The sequence below is a fragment of the Centruroides sculpturatus genome, unplaced genomic scaffold, assembly GCF_000671375.1.
Source record: "Centruroides sculpturatus isolate CEXI.00-Female unplaced genomic scaffold, Cexi_2.0 scaffold2275, whole genome shotgun sequence".
Taxonomy (NCBI): Eukaryota; Metazoa; Arthropoda; class Arachnida; order Scorpiones; family Buthidae; genus Centruroides; species Centruroides sculpturatus.
Window position 1 is genome coordinate 17428 of NW_019386368.1, and position 20523 is coordinate 37950.

General features: G+C 30.1%; 1 long non-coding RNA gene across 1 annotated transcript; it reads right to left on the minus strand.

Moving 5' to 3' along the window:
- Positions 1-1579: 1579 nt before the first annotated feature.
- On the minus strand, positions 1580-1952 carry LOC111614699. The gene is made up of 3 exons (XR_002754980.1): positions 1884-1952; positions 1697-1786; positions 1580-1615 (listed from the first exon to the last, which is right to left on the minus strand). It is a non-coding gene; the product is annotated as an uncharacterized LOC111614699 (long non-coding RNA).
- Between the last annotated feature and the right edge of the window lie 18571 nt (positions 1953-20523).

Consider the following 20523-nt stretch of genomic DNA (forward strand, 5'->3'; position numbering starts at 1 on the left):
AAAATAACAATACAATACCCATATACGACAAATATTTTACAAGATGTGATTGTATGAAATGTAATAAATAATTTTGTATCTATTAATATATGTACTTAATTTATATTATGTTTATCCATTTACATATGTATTCAATTTGAATAATAGTGTATTCTATTATGATATCCATATAATAGAATGTTATTAATATCAATAATGTATCCTAACAAAAACAACAATTTTGTTTCTTTATAGACAATAATCAACTGCTATTTGATCAAGAAAATTTTTTATTTTCGGCATTAAAAAAAATAATATTCGTCATTTAAGAAAATATATTGACTGGAATATCATCAGTAAACGAAACGATTTATCTCTCACATTCATTTCTGAATAGTGTGATAAGTTAAATTGGAAAATCTTGTAAAAATCTATATATTCTCTACTTCATTAATTGAAAAACGTTAAATATGCAAAATGAAATTTATTTTGAGAGCATCAGGTGTTAGAAGAATCATTTGTAATCAACTTTTCACAATATCTTGATTGCAATAAAGTCGCCGAATTTCAAATTCTTTCAGATAATTTTATTAAGCGATACATAAAAAAATTGATATAAAAGAAATTTTAAAATGCCAACGATTATAAACTATGACTTTACGCGTATTAAAAAATTATCTAAACTGTAATTGTGTTTCTTGTTACAAAATACTTGACCGGCAATTTATTGATGACTTCCAAAATGAACTTTTGTGGTGTTACATTTTAAAATATCAGTAAATAAACCAAGAAATTTTGTAAACAATTAGCAGAATTTATTATTCCATTTACTAGCAGAAATTTGCCATGTTTTATATTAAGTGAATGAGAAAAATAAAAAAGCTTAAATAAAGTAATTAGATCTATTAGTGTATAAATAAAAAACTTTCAAAAATAATTTCGTTTTGGTGTTATATTATTTCATACAATTGCGTTTTAATTTTCTCGGATAATATAGCATTTAATAATTAATAAAGAACTTTGCTTAATTGTTAAAATAAAATTAATTTTATTTAAATTTAGGAAAACATTTAATAATTAATACACAAACTTTGCCCTGTTGTTAAAATAAAATTTATATAATTCAAATTTATAAATGCATTTAATACACAAACTTTGCCTTACTGTTAAAATAAAATTAGTTTAATTAAGATTTGTGATCGAAAAATTAATTTTTTGATCTGAAATAATTTCATTTAACAAATTTTTATTTGCAATCTTAATTTTAAAAATTATTTGTAATTATAAATTTGTGATTAAAGCTTTTCAAACCTCTACTGCTTACATGACTGTGGAAAAAATACTCAGGACAAGTTTGCGTTAATTACTATCTGAATATTTTTGCTGCTGAAATTTTTTTCTATGCTTAGCATCCCACTTCGTCCTAGTGTAATTCTCTTTATTTCCGGTGTTACCTTTTCATCTCTGTCAACTATTGATTCAAAGAAATAAAACCAGCCGCGTTGTATGTTTTCCATGTCTTTTTGTATGAGCTTGTCATCACTTTGGTCTTTTTAACGTGTTTGTTAAATTTTATCTACGAAGCTTTCTTCATATTCAAAAGACCAGAAAATATGGAGTATAGAGAACTTCCCATCTGAAATATTTAAAGGATAAATTCAGTTATCATTACTGGAATTTTAAAAACAAAACAACTAAAATAAATTTCAAAACTTACTTTTATTGGAAACTTTTTTGTAACCTTAAAGTAATTTCTAAATGTCAAACACAGGGATTCTTTACCAAATCTTTTCATAAAGTTTAGAATCTAAAAAATTATTTCCATTAAAGCATTAAAATAACTTACAGTACGTATAAACATAATAAATGTTTTTCTCAATAACAATAGATTTTAAATGTTAAACCTTCAATTTTTGTTCCAATCTGAGATCGCAGCCAGCAAATCTTCTGATATCTTGAAAGGACGTTTGCATCTGAAAAAGAAACAACACATTTCGAGGTATGTAAATATAGGAAATAGTAAAATTTTCAAAAGAAATACGTTACAGTAGATGTAAAAGCAGAAAACAGGAATCCGGTTACGATACAAAGGAAGGAGAAGCTAAGACACAGTGAAAAAAATAAAAGTTTCAACGCAAATTTCAATTTCGAAGAGGTGACAGCAAAGTACATTAGACTTGTTTCTGATAATATAATGCCGTATAGAATTGTTAATACGTAATTGAATGGTCCGTTGAGATGATTGATAAAGCGCCAAAGTTCATCGTGTTGTGCCATAATTCGTTCCAATTCCGAATGCAAATTCAAATTTCCCTTATTCAGTACATACAAATCTTCTGATACATTTTCGAATGCATTCATTAAAGTAAGTAAAAGCAAAACAACAAAGAAATAGAGATATATAAAACCACCAAACATTACATTAGCCGCGATACCCACTTCAATACAGCAGAAAAGGGGTTCATATTTAAACGACTTTGCTTTCTCTATAGCAGGATAAAATAGAAAATATATTATGGATTGAAAGGATATCGTAAAAACAATAGTCGCAGTTACTGCAAGAAGCCGTACATAATCGATAATAACATATAATTGATTTTTAGGAAAACGATATGACTCTTTCAATTGAATTTTCGAATTTAGTTTGACTTTCTTAACAATGCGGAATATTACTGCCAAGGCCAAGAAAATAATCGCAAGGATTAATCTGACATATATGTCATACTCGTATACCGAGTACCAGGAAAAGCAAGGCGTTACATCCGATACGTAAGGAATTAGCATGCAGAGAAGGAGAATTGAATGTATCCAGTAAACGCATTCGAGAAATATGATGTAAAGCTTCGACATTTTACGCCAATAAACATTAGTGTTTAAGACACAGGAGCAAGGCGTAAAAAATTCCCAACCGTAGACCATAGAAATCGAAGTAAACGAAGAGAGAAAACACGGCAGACATATTTCCTTTTTTAAATTAAGATCTGTAACGGTTGCGCTCGAGACGATTCTTCTCATATTTTTAAGTAAGAGTAAGCTATTATTTGACAAAAATGAAATTAGTAACCGAATTAAAAATAATCGCAATTATCTTCGTCTTTACTAAAATTCATTGCAATAGTTCTGTGTAGAAATCAACTGAATGGTAGCTTTAGAATAAAAGATTGCTGCTTATTCACAGATATAAGTATTGATTGCATAAGAGCTGTACTTTTAGAACGTTTACGTAATAAATACTTACGCAAGTCATTGCGTGCATGAGTTGTATTTGTGAGCTTGCATTTATTTCTGCAGTATAAATTAAATTAGATTAATATTTTTAATAATTGAATTAGAGGAGACACTTACAGGAGAAAGAGAGAGGAAATAAAGAGAAGACTCCAAAATCGTTAATAAAAGCGTCGTCGTAGCCGAGTTAAATTCCATATTGACAAACTTAGATTTACGAAGAACAAAGTTTGAATTTTGAGAATTGAGGACTGATACTATGACCTGATTTAGAATCTGATCACCCACCCTACCGGCCCGTTTTACTAAGTAGTGTCAGATATTGATATTGTCGTAAAAAGATTGAGTGAAGGGAAGGTAAAAAAACAAACTGTAAAGTACAGTTCGTTTACCATTAGGCCCACCAGTCGCCAAGCTGTTTTCGTACCCAGAACACTGGGAGTTCGGTCTGGGTTCGCGCCTCGCTCGGACAGGCTGGCCACGTGGAGTTTTCTAGGTTTTCTAGACGTCTGTAACGCCTAAATAGGGGCCCTTTAAATCCATTTAAATCCCTTTAAATGGCCTCCCGGAAAACACCTTCCCTAGGCACATCTCCGAAATGTTGCGTTGCGTTAATAAACAAACTTTTACCACCAATTACATTTGAATTAATAAATGTTGACATTTGAATAAACAACTAATAAGTAATGCTTGGAAGATTTAACATACAGTACTTTTACGTATAAAATTTCTAACCGTACAAGCTAATTTTGTCACTGGTCCGACTGGCATTTGTCAAATTGTTCTTTGACCAGTATTTTCGTGTATCGTGTCGTAGATGCCCCTTTCGAATCAATATCACTAAGGGGCAGTCCATAAATTACGTTAGGGCGATTCGGCCATTCTAGACCTCACCAACCCCTGTGTAAGAAACCGTAATATTTTCTTTGATCCCCTCCACTTCCCTATCTTACGTAATATTTGGCGTGATTTTATAGAGAGATTTTAACAAAAAATCCCCTAAAAACCTTAGGTCCAAAATATATAATTATTAATTAGTTCATTAATATGTACTATTGTCGGGATAAAAATCGTCTGGCACTCAGTTTTCCCGCCTTTTTATGAACGACCGTTGTCGCCATAGAAACGGCGATCAGACCATTTTGAAGACTCGACCGCTCATTGGTTAAAAGACATCAGACCATAGGCGGACGTCTTATAGAGCTGGTAAATGCTGATTGGTGGAATCCAATGCTGTTTCAATCCTATAAAAGCATTGAAGTTCTGGCGGGAAGATCAGTTTTGCTTCGGACATTGGAAGTGAACTCACGCTGACCTTAGTTCGCCTAAGCTGTTTTAGAAGATTGCCTCATCTTGTTGTATTGTTGTGGACTTTGAATTTGTACGTCGCAAGGTGCTTTTCCGACGGACCTGTTGCAGTGGATGATTACCTGAACTTTGTTAATATCTAATGTTTGTAATTCTTATATGTGAACTTTAATTGTAACTGTACATACGTTTATTTTCAATATACATTAAGTTTTAAATTTAACTGGCTCTGAAGTGTTTTTGAACTTGACTACTATTGTTTATAAAATACTTTATGTGAACAAATTAAAAATTATAAAGATTTAATGAATTCGAATGAACAATTTGTTTTAAGAACTTTATTTTTTAATTATTAACAATCTTTTGTTATTATTATTATTATTATCGTCATAACATTCATTTTGATATATTAATAAATTTTAATTTTCACAAAAGGATGCAAAAACTTTGACAGCTTGAGTAGCAAGTGCACGTGTAAACAGAAACGTCATACAAAATAAAACGACAAAATAGAGAGAACATTTATACAAAAAGTTCACCAACTTTTTGTATAAATGCATCTACACAATCCTCATTAGATCACGACTCGTTATTTCTACGAACAGACTTAAATACAATACTTTCGGTTTTTAAAACACAATTTTATCATTAATATTCAAAAAACTATTATAAAGTGCTATTGATTCATCAGATACGTCTGTGACCGAGATTCTGTAACTCTCAATCGAATCTGTTTATTATTATCTATTTATTTATTTCATCGTCTGAGATTTCTGTCTCAGTTAAAAATGGGTGTTCATAAATGAGTTTACAAAAAACGATTACATTTCGATTCTATGTAAAACATTTTTTTCTTCTCTGGAGACAGATTAAAAATATAACAATTGTAATAGTGTTTTATTATGATAAAAATTAACAATAAAGAAAGAAAATTAAAGAAAAACACTGATTGAACACGCGAATTATTGAAATTTAAATAAAACATTTCTGACGAATCTTTGTCCATTGTACACATGTGCCCGTTGAAAAATAATGATAATTGTATCTTATAGACAAAAATCCAGCAACGTGTTACTTAGCTATTCTTTCAACATTTGGTGGTGCCATTCGTTGAAATATTTGAAGTGAAAGTATGCCACGTGAAATCTATGGTAGGATTTCTGTTTATCAATTGATCACGCGCTACGTGTCAATCGAGTTGATGATTGTTGTAAATTTACATTGATTTCTATGACGAATTTTTTTTATCTATACGATGATATTTAACATACGAGACGTGGTCTCGATATAATATTTTGAAAACACGCACGAGTGTGTCCTGCAGGAGCACACGGGAGTGTTATAAAACTGGCGGCTAATTACAGAACGATTGCGTAGCCGTAGTTTTGTTTTTTTACCACGAGATGTCGCTACTTCGTGACGTCAAGAAGCTCGAAACGCATAATTCTAATTTACGGTCGGTTGTGACGTTGCTGAATAACGTGACAGAACGTATTGCCTAAACGTATCCTGCTGAATTTTCAATCTGTTACTCGAATGTTTTGTGTTTTTTGTATGATTTAATAAAATGTACATTGCTTTTTAGAATGACTTAAACGTTTTATATTAAAAAAATTTGCAATATTTTATTTTACAATTAACGTTTATCTTTGAAATGTTTTACAAAACTAAACTCAATTTTCTCCATTTTCATCCTTGGTTTTCACGAGATTTTTAAAAAACCTAACCTTGGCGAATATCAAGAGTTAAATGTATCTTGTGTAATTTGAGTAAAGTCTTTTGAATTGGTAGTTTAAATCCATCGACAAATTATCAGTACAATATTAGTGAACTTTTTGTAGCCTCATTTAACACATCAGCAATGATTTATTTGAATGTTAGCTAAGACAAAAAAGATTTATTCAAAATTTTACATTTTCAACATTATTATATACACAATTTGTCATTGAACACTTTCTATAGGTACATTTCTGAATAGAGTAGTCACGATCCCCTGTGCCAGAGCCGCACGAGTACAATTTATAAATTCCATGATGTTTTAGACAGTACGACACAGTTAACTTCAGTTGGCTCTCAACTTCTCTGTGGCATTCCATTCGTAAAAATCTGTAAAATACGGTACATATTATTTTTATTTACTACTGAATGATCTGTTAATATTCACGAAAACAGTTATTTTAAGATATATTAATTAAATACAGCATTTTTAAAATTTCAGAAGACAATTTACTTACCCTTCATAGTTTTGAATTCCAGCTTCTCAATTTCACAGGCAAATCCATGTACGGGTACAGTACTTTCTCCAAATGTTCTCGTAATCGAAAGGAAGTAGAAAATCCTTCGGAACACGAAGTCTCGCGACAGAATATAGACTTTTCCTACACCAGAATTTGCTTATGTTCATGCTTGTTAAATAAGATTTCCTTTTGAGGAGAAGCGCTTATCGCAATAACAAATATTTTCTGATATATCCAACACAATATTCTTCATAACGATTTCTTAGCAACGTAGAGGAAATACTTCAAAACCAATTATCGATAATAAAGTATGGTTTTAAAGCTAAAATATCGACAAAAAATTCCAAGCACACCGTACAGTACGAGATATGCGCTAACTGAACGTTGAAACACTAGCGGCATCTCGCACTAAAAACCAGAACTACTTCTACGAAATCGTTCTGTAATTATCTGCCAGTTTTAAAACACTCGCGTGTGCTCCTGCAGGACACACTCGTGCGTGTTTTCAAAATATTATATTGAGACCACATCTCGTATGTTAAATGTCATCGTAAAGATCAAAAGAAAAATTCGTCATAGAAATCAATGTAAATTTACAACGATTGTCAACTCAATTGACACGGAGCGCGTGCTTAGTTGATAAACAGAAATCCTACCATAGATTTTACGTGGCATATTTTCACTTCAAACATTTCAATAGATGGCTCTACCAAATGTTGAAAGAATAGCTAAGTAACACGTTGCTGGATTTTTGTCTATAAAGATACAATTATCATTATTTATCAATGGTCACTGGTGTATAATGGACGGAGATTGATCAAAGATGTTTTATTTAAATTTTAATAATTCGTGTGTTCAGTCAATGTTTTTCTTTAATTTTCTTTCTTTATTTTTACTTTTTATCATAATAAAACACTATTACAATTGTTTTACTTTTAATCTCTTTCCAGAAAAAGAAAAAAGCTTTACATAGAATCGATATGTAAGCGTTTTTTTGTAAATTCATTTATGAACACCATTTTTTATTACGGAATCTCAGGCAAACAGATAGATAAATAACAATAATCAGTTGAACAATAAAAAATATAAAACAATGGGATCGGTGAAATTTCTAAAAATATATCATTTCTAAAAATGAAAGATTATCTTTAGATAAGATGAACGAGTAAAATAAACACTTTTTCTTAAACCGATTTCGAGTGATTTATATCAGCAGAGAAATAATTAACAAAGATACTTTACTTCAGCCAACGTTATTTCTTTTATTATTTTTACAATTCTCCAAAAATTTTTCAAAAGGTTCTCCAAATGAATTTCGCCGTTACAGCCTCATCAGTGGATTATCCACTGATGAGGCTGTAACAGCGAAATGCATTTGGAGAGTTTTTTGAGAAATTTGAAAGTAATAAAAGAAATAGAGCTGGCTGAAGTAAAGTATCTTTGTTAATTAATTATTTCTCTGCTGATATAAATCACTCGAAATCGGTTTAAGAGTGTTTATTTTACGCGTTTATATTATCTAAAGATAATCTTTTATTTTTAGAAATGATATACTTTTTAAAATAATAATCAGGTTCGATTGAGAGTCACAGAATCTCGGTCACACACGTGTCTGGAAACCTGTACCCACCGCTCGCCGTCACTTAACATGATGTTTATTTTAAACATGCAAGTAAAGTGCGTGTCTGCCCAGAAAACGCTAATGTACATAAGTGCATTCTGCACTTTATAGAGACTTTCTTATTAATTTATTCGATAGATAAACATTAATTAACTATCTTGTTTGTCGAAAAATTAAAATTCCAAAGACTTTCTGGAAATATCGCATCAAAATTCCATTTTATTAAAGTAAAATAAAATTTTATTTATATAAGTAATCAATACATATATAAGTGATATTAATATAGCATTCATATAAGTGACTACGCAGTAAAATTTTAATTCTAAGCTAGCATTTACTCTGCTTTCTACAGACAACTGTTGGATTTACTTTTACGTAAGAAGAGAACAACTGCGAGTGATTGTTTTCAATTAAAAAATTATGATAAGAATCATCTCTAGCGTAAGTTCCACGGTTGATAACCAGAAGGACGAAATATGTCTGCAGTGTTTTCACTCTTCAGTTACTTCAATTTCGATGGTCTACGGCTGGGAATTTTTTACTCCTTGCTACTGTAACTTAAACACTGACGGTCGCTTCCACATACCTTTCAAGTTTTACATTTCATTTATTGAATGCCTTTATTGGATGCATTCCTTTCTTGTTCTATGTATGACAATTCCATACGTATCGAATGCAACGCCTTGCTTTTCTTGGTACTCAGTATTCGAGTATGACATATATTTAAGAGTATGTGTTGCGAGTATTACTTTGGCCATGGCTGTGATATTCAGTATTGTGAAAAGAGTCAAACTGAATCCAAAAATACAAGTAAAGAAGTCGTATCGTTTTCCTAAACATCAGTTATATGCTACTATCAATACTCTACAACTTCTCCCAGTAATTAGAACTGTTACTTTTACGATATACTTTGAATGCATAATCGCATTTTTATTTTATCCTGCTTTAGAAAAAGGGAAATCCTTTAAATATGAACCGTTTATCTGCTGCATTGAAGTTGGTATCTGTGGCACTTTACTCTTTGGTGCTTTAATACACATCATTTTGTTCCTCGTTCTGTTTCACTTTACAGTAATGAAAGCATTCGAGAAACTGTCAGAAAATTTGTATGTGATGAGAAAGAACATTCCAAATTTGAAATTTCAACTGAATGAAATTATAGTGCAACACGATGAACTTTGGAATTTTATCAATCAACTCAACGGACCGTTTAATTACGTATTCACAATAGTGTACGGTACTTTGTTAATGGAAACGAGTCTAATGTACTTCATTTTCAACTTTTCTAAAGTAAAGTTCGAGTTGAAAGTTTTCTTTTCTTTAATCTGCGCTGCCCTTACTTTTATCTTTATTTCAATCGAATTCTTGTATTCTGCTTTCACATCTGCTGTAATGTATTTTTGTCAAAAATTTCAGTATTTACTACATTTGCAGGTTTTTTAAATGCGTTGTATTTCTTATTTCAGATGCAAACGTCTTTTCAACACATCAAAAGATTTGCTGACTGCGATCTCGGATTGGAACAGAAATTACAGGTTTGATATGTTAAAAATATACCTGTATGTAGTAAAACGTTTTTCTTTTTGTGTAATAATAAAAATTAATAAATTTTAGATATTGAATTTCATGAAAAGGTTCGGTAAAGAATCCCTGTGTCTGTCGTGCAGAAATTACTTTAAGATTACAAAAATGTTTCCAATAAAGGTAATCTTATCAAGAAAATTTTTTATAATTTCAATATTGATATATTAATTGAATGCCTCATTTAAACATTTCAGATGGGAAGTTCTCTACATTCCATATTTTCTGGGCTTTTAAATATAAAGAATGCTTCGAAACGTAAAACTTAATAACTCCATAGCAGAATTTTATTTTGAAGGACAACTCTAAATGACAATTATTTGTTAAACTGTCACGTAGCAATCACTAAAATTTTTTTACATTTCACAAGTAATTTGTTTTAAACATTCGATGTTGAGTTTTTTCAGCTGTAATTTAATGATGATTCACACAATGAAGAAAGTTAGGAGATTTCGCACCGTGATGAGAAATCACGGCGCGAATATTGAGCTAAAAACTGATAAAAAGACACAGAAATATACATGTAGATTTATAGATGTATAATACTCAACGGTAAAGACAGGTAATGACTGTATGATTTAATATGCAATGATCTATGATGAATATGATTTATACAAACATCGCTAATCCCGATATATAATATAGCTAAATACCAACCAAATGCCGAAAATCTATCGGGGCTAGTTTAAGGCTAATTACTAAATGAATTACGTAACCAATTTGGCTGTAGAGGTAAGCGTTAGGCGCCATCTCTTATTAACATTAATAATTATAAATAAATTCATTAATTTAAATAATTTATAACCCTGGGAAAAATTCATTTAGTAATTAGCCTTAAACTAGCCCGATAGATTTTCGGCATTTGGTTGGTATTTACAACATGATTTATTTGAAAACATGTATTGTTTAATTAACTTTTTAAAATAGATTTAGGAATAAGAAAGAAGAAATGCTGTTTTGTTATTTTTACTTTTCAAACAACATAATTACAATTTGAAAAATGTTTTTAATGTATTATTTACTTTATGAAGAGGTTAAGTTTTACATAATAAAAGATAAGTCAATGATGTAATGTTTTCCTTAAGCAAATTTCGATGTAAACGATCTAATAAAATTTTTATTTGAACATACAAACTAACTTGTGTGGTAATACAATCCTTTGTTGACAGCCGGCGTAAGAATACGCCGGCAGAGAACCTGTTTTAATATGTGCCCGGCGTTAAAATACTCCGTTTAGCTTATAATCAATTTTTGTTCAGACTACTTGATAGACATAAACAGTTTTCGTTATCGTATACTTCAGTTTCTATTTTACATATTTATTCTTGATTTGGATTTTATTTTTAAATAAATTTGTCATTTTCGATTTTTTAATTAAATAAACGATACTGCTTAGATAAAAGTGGGTCATGTTTAGTATTGATGTAAATGTTATTCATTTTCTGTCTGTTTTTCCTTAATTTTTTTTCACTAGTTTTGTTATATTACGATTTTATTTAGTTAATTACCTGTTTGAATTATACTTTTAGTAATTACTGATGATGATTATTGTTTTTTTCATCGTAAATTCAATCGTATAGAAGTCACTACTGTTATTTTATATTATAAAAATTGAAAAATATTGTTCTATTTCAAAATAAAGTTTATCGTATGTTTATAAAGGGTCAGGATTATTAGCAATTGCAGCTGGAGGTTACGTAGAATCATTTTGATACCAATATAAAAGTACGAAAACTGTTTTTTTCTTTTTATCAATAAAAAGCTTATTATTTTATTAGGTGTTGTTTAAAATCTTTTATACTCCACCCATATATCCTTTTTAGGTATAAATACCATCTTTCACAAACTAAAATTTTTAAATTATAATTTAAACCTTTTATACAAACTAAAATTTTCAATATTATAAAAATAATAAAAAATATCACAAAAATAACAATTAAAAAAACCGATAAAATTCACCTGGTATTCTGTCAAGACCATGAGTCTTTCTTAGATGAATCTCATTCACTGCATCTAATATTTCCTTTTTAGAGAACATTTTATTTTATTTATCATATTATGCCATCGATCTCTTCCTGATAATTAATGATCTTTTTAACAGAATCTATACTCCAAGATTTCTCTTGAAAAATTAATTTTGTGATCAGTGCTACCCAAACCACCACTACTACTACTATTTACACCATAGACTTCTGTGCATACTTTGTTGCCGCGAGTTTTAATAGAATTTGTTGCCAATAAACATCCAAGAACAGCCAGTATGTGGTCATCAGATGCCATGGCCGACTGACTGAGAGACAATGCGTAGCGAACATAACTGGCGCCCGGGGCACGACACTATATTGGCGCCCCCTCCCCTCTCCTTACATATACTATAATGAGCAATGTATTCAAAAAACACGGTTTCGAAGACAACATAGAAATTTCAATTCTAGAAACGGCAACATCCATCCAAAGAACATGTGTCCAACCCATCGGATTAATAACATCGAAAAAATACAAGGTGAGATCCAAAAAATCCTAATAGATATCAACTAAAACGATGGAAATACAGCCAAGTGTTTATTTATAACTCAAATGCGAGTTCGAAGTCCAATATAATGTGCATCATTTACTAATATCCATTGCGATTATGCTAATTGTACATAAATTCGCATTTTTTTTATATACGCGTAAATGAGGAAGTGCTATGGTGTACCTCGTTTAAGAAAGAATATGTTTGTTTAATAATTGATTCTTTTATTAAGCATTGTAAAGTGGCATTACAAAGCATGAAACATTAGCATTATTACGAAATCCAATTATTTTTAACGTTAAATGTTAAGCGGGAATTTCATTATTATTTTCGATGCAATTTTGAACATTTTGATCAAAACACAATGGTTTATTTATTGTTTTTTTATATCAAGTCCATAATTTTGGCGAAGTCTGTTATTAATATCGCATTTTTTATCTATAATTGATGAAGGATCGAAATTTATTAAAGCTTTCAATGATGTTACTCTTAATAAACCAACACAAGTTTGACCTGTTGTAAATATTTTGTATTTAACATTGAAATCTATAAACGATAAACTTAGTCCGTGGCTTTTATGAATGGATATTTCGAACGTCAATGTTAGAGAAAAGTGTTTTCGAACAACATATCCTTTGTCCGTGATCATATATTTTCCAGATACTCTTTGAATACATCAAATTACTCCATTAAAAGCAACTCTTATTGCTTCTATGTTTTTGTCCAAATTTGTTTTAATGTTTTAACATTTTCTACAACGACTATGGAACCATTTACTAGTTCTAAGGATACATCAATATTTTTTCGCAACGTAATTTTACATCCGTTTTTTACAATTCTATGGTACACGTCTGAAGTCCCACAGCTCCGAAGCTATCGCATTCAAATTCAGATTTTGTTTCTTGCTCTTCTCTTGTAAAATGTACAGTCGATCGAATTTACACGTTTTAGTTTTTATTTCATCACTTTTTAATTTTGAAAAAAAAAGAAATTATTCAGTGTTTTGCATAAATAATTGGTATGTAAATTACTAATTAGTTCTTCTCGTGTCAAACGCTTATATTTAGAATTTAAACAAATTGTTTCATTTTCCTATTTTGTAAGTGATTTGGTGACTCTGTATACTGTTGGTTTAACACGTTTATAACTAGATGAGATGCAATTTCTTCGGGAATCTTTATACAATTGCTAAGTATCTCAAAAATTACTATTTTCAAAGAGAATTTGGTGCAGGGGCTCATCCAGATGAATTTTTGTTCCATATTTTTCCGTAGAATTTATGTAATTTCCCACATCATTATGGAAACGATTCGGTCCTCTAGAAAGTAATCTAATTGAAAGTTTTAGTTATTTGAACTTGTTGAAACTGAAAAAATTGATTTTCTTCTTTCGAAAAAGAGCAAACTGTATTTGCAATAACTCACTTTTACTTGTTGTGTAGTGGCTTTAAACTTACAACTGACAATCGACCCGTAGGCTTACGTGACGAATTTTGACATCGAATATATTTACAATTCTTGTGATAAATCAAGATGTATTTTCTTCATAATTGAAGTTTAGACAATTTACAAAGAGTCAAAAATAAATTTTCGAGTCTATCTTTATCCCTTTTACATCACCACAGAAGTAACCGTTTAAAAAATTGCTTTGAAGAATACTTCTTAGTTAAACACACGTAAAAATTAATAGAAAACTTCACAATGTTAAAAAAGATCAAGTGTCAGTTTTTCCTTGTAGGTTCTGACACTTTTACAATTAAAAACACGAAAGAATTCTTCACACCATATTACTTATCCACTTTTTAAACTGATTCTGACCGTCTAGTGGTAGTTACGAGTATCTACGTTATTTGCATATAGTTACAATTTTTGTGATAACTCGGTATGTATTTTCTCCATAATTGAAGTTTAGACTATTTACAAAAACTGCTTCTTCTATGGTGGTGTAAAAGAAATAAAGATAGACTCGAAAAGTTATTTTTGACTTTTTGTAAATAGTCTAAACTTCAATTATGATCGAAGATATTATCATATATTTTGATTTTCAATATTCTCGCTTAGTCACAACATTTCTCTTGTCACGTCCCACAGATTTTCAAAAAAAATGATAAGTTCTGCTTAGTATAATCCACCAATAAGGCAGTAATTAGAAAGTGTTACAGAACAATAAATTAAAATTTATATTTTCATAATAAATAATTAAAGTATTTTCGAAATATTAAATTTTCTCAATTAGGTATTCGTTTAGATTTAGAATACCAGAACATATAGAATGAAGAGAACTTCCCATCTGAAATAAAGCAAACACTTTTAGAAGTATGGCGATTATATAAGTAATAAAAGTAAACGAACTGGCAGAACTCACTTTTATGGGAAATTTTTTGGTCACTTTGAAGTAATCTCTAACAGTCAAACACAAAGATTCTTTACCAAATCTCTTCATAAAATTCAAAATCTGTTTGATCAATTATTAAAAATATTATATGTTAATTATGAAACAATGAAATAAATAAATAAACCAACAGTTTAATATAGTACAGAACCAAATATCTGTTTTGAAAACATTTTTGAAACCGGATATTTCGAAATTTGCACGCTGTAACACAGCTGTACTTTCTACACCAACTACGCCAATTGCATTGTTTCTAAAGACTGAAAGTGTTTCAAATCGGATCCATTCCAATCTCGGGTTGCCAGATATTTGTTCCCGTACCGTACAAGTAAAGTATCTGACCTTTAATTTCTGTTCTAATTCGAGATCGCAATCAGCGAATCTTCTAATATCCTGGAAAGACGTCTGCATCTGAAAAAGAAAATAACACATTTAATGCAATTTGACGACGAAACAAATGCGTACACTTGATAAAGTACATTACGCTGGATGTGAAAGCGGATGCAAATACTCCTATTAAAATACACATTAAAGTCGCTATGACACAAATAATGCAGATGTAGACTTTAAAAATAAATTCTGTTGTTGAAAACACGAAAATGAAATAAAGCAGGCTCGTTTCCATCAGTATACATCCGTACATTGTTGTTATAACGTAATTAAATGGACCGTTGAGTTGGTCGGTGAAAGTCCAAAGTTCGTGGTGTTGCGCCGTAATTTCTTCCAATTCCGACTTCAAATTCGGATTATACTTTCTCAATTGATACAAATCTTCCGATAATCTCTTGAAGGATCCCATTACCGTAATCACAATGACGACAAAGTAAACATTAAGATACGCGAGACTACCGGAGAGAAATGTCATCCAGATTCCGAGTTCAATGGTGCAGAAAAGAGCTTCGTATTTGAACATTTTTTCTCTTTCTATTGCGGGATAAATGTAAAACACGTTCAAAACTTGGTCCCAAAATATTAAAATTACAATCGAAATTGCAACAATAATTTCTGCAGAATTTATAACAGCGAGGAGTTTATTTCCGGGAAACACCGAGTTTCTTAATTGTACTTTTGAATTTAGTTTAACTCTTTTTAAAATACTAAATATTAGAGCGAATGAAAATGTGAAAATTGAAACGGCCAGTTTGACAAAGTTATCGTTGTCCATAAACGAATACCAAGCATTGCAAGGTGTTTTATTCGATAAATAAGGAATTGCCAAAGCAAACGTCAGAATGAAATGTATCCAATAAATAGCTTCGATGAAAGAGACGTAAAACTTCCACAAATATTTACGAAAACAATTGTACTTCTCGATGGTACAAGAACAAGGATTGAAAAAAGTCCATCCGAAAACCAATAAAACTGACGTTAGCAAAGGCAAAAAACATTGGAAGCATAATTCCTCACTTTAAATTAACAGTGCTGAACGTAACAGTCGACATTACGGTCGACATATTTTTATATAACTGTAAGAATTGCTTTAATATAATGATAAATATTTTCGTCTATAATAACGTTATTATGGTTTAAAAATGTTCGTTACATCAATAGAATGAAGCTCTCTCTTTTACACCGTTTTATAGGCGTTAATGCAGTAAGTGTATTCTAATAAAAAGACACACTTAAAATAATGGTCGACTCGAAGAACCTTGTTATTTTGTATACGAATTATATTACTCGAAGATGTCTTTGTAGGCGCGTCGATAGTCTTTCTGAAAACCGAAGTTACGATTTAAGGGAAAATAAATGTTTCGTTATATAAAACACAAATTCTGCGAACGACAAAGATACAAAATCCAATTATATTAAGTTGAATATCCGAAATTGCTTTCTTCTTATAAATATCCTCTATACACGTGGATGGTACTACATTCGATATGTCGTAAAATAAACGAAATCGATTGTTTATTTTTTTCATGGTATTTCGTTGTTGTAGCTATATTTTGAGTTGTATTCCATTTTGGTAAATTTAAGAAGGTATTCTAAAGTAAAAGTATTGAAGTTTTTCACTCGTAATTAAAGGTAAAGATATATAATAGCTGTGTAAAATTATTTTATATTTTTATCTATAGTTAGAAGTAAAAACTTTTATATATTAAAATATCATCTTTTAAAATATCATTTATCGAAATGAAACACAATTTCAAACAATCGATATCTTTTATTTCATGGCATATTGAATGTAGTACCATCCACGTGTATAGAGGATATTTATAGGCAGAAAGCAATTTGGGATATTCAACTTAATGTAATTGGTTTTTTATTTTCGACATACGCACAATTTTTCTTTTATGTAAGAATGCATTTAATTTGTGTAAAGTAGAGATTTCAATTTTCCGAAAGTTTTCAAAATATTCAATATTTCATTGTTTGATAGATAATTTGAGATAATTATTTCAGATTTCTCTATAATCATTTAATTATGTATTCGATAGTAAATAAAAGTGAATGTATCTAAACAGTAATAAATACTCTGTGCCACATTAACNTTAAAGCTAACGATGTATAATAGCTATGTAAAGTTATTGTTTATCTTTATCTATAATTAGAAGTAAAAACTTTTATATAGTAAAAGATCATCTTTTAAAATATCATTTATCGAAATGAAACACAATTTCAAACAATCGATATCTTTTATTTCATGGCATATTGAATGTAGTACCATCCACGTGTATAGAGGATATTTATAGGCAGAAAGCAATTTGGGATATTCAACTTAATGTAATTGGTTTTTTATTTTCGACATACGCACAATTTTTCTTTTATGTAAGAATGCATTTAATTTGTGTAAAGTAGAGATTTCAATTTTCCGAAAGTTTTCAAAATATTCAATATTTCATTGTTTGATAGATAATTTGAGATAATTATTTCAGATTTCTCTATAATCATTTAATTATGTATTCGATAGTAAATAAAAGTGAATGTATCTAAACAGTAATAAATACTCTGTGCCACATTAACTCCACTTGTATCCAGGCTTTTTTATATTCCATAATTATATAAAGGTCTACTTATAATAACAGAAAGTTGTTTTTTGAGTATTATATAAAAATAATAATTTTTATTATATAAGATTTTATTCACATAATTTGAATTCTTTAAATTATATATTTTACTAGCTGTTACCCGCGGCTTCGCTCGCTCGGATTTTGCAAGTAAACCCTATTTACATTCAATATTTCAACAACCATAGTAATTGTTATTTAACACCTACCGCTGAGAATGCTGAGAATCAAACGAACTGTTTTTAATTTAATAAATTTTCTGGAACGTTTACAATCGTACTATAATTGAACCAATATGCAAAAAAAAATTCGAATTTAAAACGCTTCGAACATTTGATTAAGAAATCAAAATATATGAAAATATTTATAACATTGTCTGAAATGTTATCAATTTAATACACTTAAATACTCAATGAAGACTAAACGCAATTAAAACCAAAAAACCGCATCTAAAATAGTACAGTAGAAGCCGTATTTCCGGATAAGCCTCAATGCTCTCCCTTTCCCTCCGCAGGGAGAATTTCTAAAAATCCCTCCTTAGTGTGCATTGCCATGGCGTACCCTACTAAAACGCAGATAAAAACAAAAAATCGCATCCAAAATAGTACAGTATAAGTCGTTCTTCCGTTAAGCCTTAATGCTCTCCCTCTCCCTCCGCAGGGAGAATTTCTAAACATCCCTCCTTAGTGTGCATTGCCATGGCATACCTTAACTGTGTACCAAATTTCACCTCTTTAGGTCCAGCGGTTTGCTCTGGGCGATTATGAATCAGTGAGTCATTCAGTCAGTCAGTCAGTCAGTCAGGACAAGCAATTTTATACAGTAGAGCATCGATTATTCGACTCATTGGGGACTCAGGTTGGTCGGATAACTGAAAAAAAATCGGATAACCGAAAACAATGAAAAAAAAGACATTAATAGTCTATTATAGGCCTATTAGTTTATCCCATGTAATTAGTATATTAGTATATCGCTATTAACCGACTTCGCGTTGAATTTTTATCGATGTTAAACCTAACAATTTTTTTAAAAATAATAATCGAGTATTGTATCGTTAAAAATTATTTTTAAATTATTTTATTGCTCACAAAACAAACAACTACTCATAATTAAAAAATTAAGTCTCGTTTAAATACAGTACTTGCCTCCCTTTCATGCTCGAGCCAATGTTGCCAGCTAAAACACGCAAAAATTTAACAAAAATAATATTAAAGTAGCCCAGACATAGCCAAATATTGTAGCGCCACATCACTAGCGGATATTTGAAATCTGCCGACTAGAACGATCGGTTAACCGATGTGACGGTTAATCGGAGGTCGGATAATCGATGTTCTACTCTATTTTACTTATATCGCGTTTTATAACAATGCTTATAATTAACGTAATGCCATCTTCTATTTGTGTGAAATTTGAGTTCCGAAAGCGCCATTATGCTGGAGTTCACAACAAGCTGAGAAGTGGGGTCAGACCTGTTTAGTTTTCTATCAACTATGGTTCAACACTGCTTTTTTCAACTAGAAGAGCAGTATTATATATTGCAGAATCTCTAATCAAGATTCTCACAGTCCCGCGGCTACCTTAGAAAAGTGATCCTACTTTAATAAGCATGCAATTTACACAAAATTTGTTTGTTGTAAAAAAGGAATAGTCAAGTTTTCGTTTCGATTCGCGTCACAGAATTACGTAGAGGCGATTGCCTTTATATAGAAAACTCAACTTGTAAGAAATTACATTCTATAATCGTTTACGTGGCATGGATGAAACGGCTTGATTAACTTTAAATATTTGAAAGAAAGTAATCTTAAGATCTTGTACCGTATTTTCGCGGATTTACCTACATATAACCGGGGATTACCGTCATGCATATATCTTATAATTCTGTTAAATGGTAATACTTATGTTAGATACTTCAAAACATATAATGCTCGATCGATATTTATCATCAACTAAACGGGGTGATATTAGAAATGTTTCTAGAAAATTACATTCATTTTTGTATAATAAATAAAATAGTTCTAGTGCAGAAATAGAATTACTTCTAACATTGTGAAAAGTTTTAATTTTAATATAATTTCCGTACAAATAGAAAATCTAATAAATTTTGTTATTATATAAAATTTATATACAAACTTTACACTTAACGTTATTCAGTGCACGACATTAATATAAAGGGAGAATAACGAATGATATTCCAATATACTTGAGTAGATATCAATCTAAGAAGAATAAATTCTTGTGCATTTCCATCTAATAATATATATATGAAATTTTGACAGTTTCCTCGATTGATAGGCATATAAATACTATTTCTCTTTACTTTATTGACATGGATTCACAACGAGATAAACGCGAATTATCTTATACGCGTGTGTTCCATTCCAAACGACATTCAGCATAATACTATTCGATATATTGATTCCGACATAATGTCTAATATATTTTTATTTACAGGAAAGAATTCCGTTCAAACTTTCGATCAATTTAAATGCGCAGACTTTTAAGATCAATATATAATAAAATGTTTCTTGACGAATTACAATTAACAACAACGTATTTTAAAATGAAATTATTTTACAGTTTATTTCAGATTCTTTACCATAAATCGTTACATAATTAAATCGTATAATTATTACACGTCTATATCATCGAGTGTTATACGTA